Genomic DNA, 1,299 nt, shown 5'->3' with positions numbered 1-1,299 from the left:
GAGCAGCTCAGCTTTCTGTTAGTCCAACAGTTGTGTTACCAGCAAAATATCCATGGATTCTTCCTGAAATTAAGTGATTTTTCAATGCTTGAAAAGAAAAAAGATAATGAAATTATTTTAGATCCTCGAAATATACAAAAATATATTAAGATATAACTATATACAAGTTTACACAGATGCATCAAGGAAAGATGGGAACAGCTTTTTTCATTCCAGATTTTTGTATTTCAGTGAGTAAAAGGATTAATAATAGATTATTGGTGTACACAGGAGAAATACTAGCAATACTTTTGGCAATACAATGGATAGAGGACGTCAGACCACTTAAATCAATCATTTGTTCAGATTCATGTTCTTCATTGCAGAGTTTACATAACAATAATTCAGAGAGCAGACCAGATATTCTTTTAGAGATACAGCAGACATTATACAGAATACAAAGAATGGGTCTGGAAATAGTATTTTTGTGGATACCAGCACATATTGGGATAAATGAAAATGAAATAGCAGACAAAGTATGGGAAGCTCCAAAACATATTAATATTGAAATGGAAATTAATGTCAGTAGATCAGAAATTAAGAACATTATTAAACAGAAGTTGAAGGAAAGATGGCAAAAGCTATGGGAAAATGAGAAAAAAGGAAAATGATTTTTAAAAATACAAAAGAAAGTAGGAGAGATGGGGGAAGAAACAGGAGAGAAGATACAGTAAAATCAAGATTAAGATTTGGACATACTGGGTTAAACAGTACATTATTTAAAATAGGAAAAATAATACAAAAAATGTGAATTTTGTGATTTGGAAGAAACAGCTGAACACGTTATGATACACTGAAAAACACAATAAAGAGAGGCATATTATATGAAATTTGGAAAACCTTAAAATAAGATACAGACTATCAGAAGTAATAGGAATACAGAGATGCTATCCATTTATAATCCAGTTTTTATGAAGTGCTAAGTTATTTGGAAGGATATAACTTAATTAACCAGTAATAGAATTATTAGTTGTTTTAAGAAGCTTGATCCACACTCCTTACTACTTGGTGGCGGTAATACACCATTAAGTTGATTGTCACCCACCAATGAAGAAACCACTGAAGAAGAAGAAGATTTTTGATTTTTACAAAAACATTTCTTAACAATTATCTTCCAAAAATAAATACAGACTTTACACAATTAGACACACAAACAGGAAGAAAATAAATAAATAAAACAATTAACACTTGGAAAGATCAGTTTTAGATTATATTAAGAAGCTACTAAACCAGTTTAAAAAAATGAAATCCAATGTTAAC

Source organism: Austrofundulus limnaeus, unplaced genomic scaffold, assembly GCF_001266775.1.
Source record: "Austrofundulus limnaeus strain Quisiro unplaced genomic scaffold, Austrofundulus_limnaeus-1.0 Scaffold26, whole genome shotgun sequence".
Classification (NCBI taxonomy): Eukaryota; Metazoa; Chordata; class Actinopteri; order Cyprinodontiformes; family Rivulidae; genus Austrofundulus; species Austrofundulus limnaeus.
The sequence above is the reverse complement of the archived record's forward strand: the minus strand, read 5'-3'. Positions refer to the sequence as shown.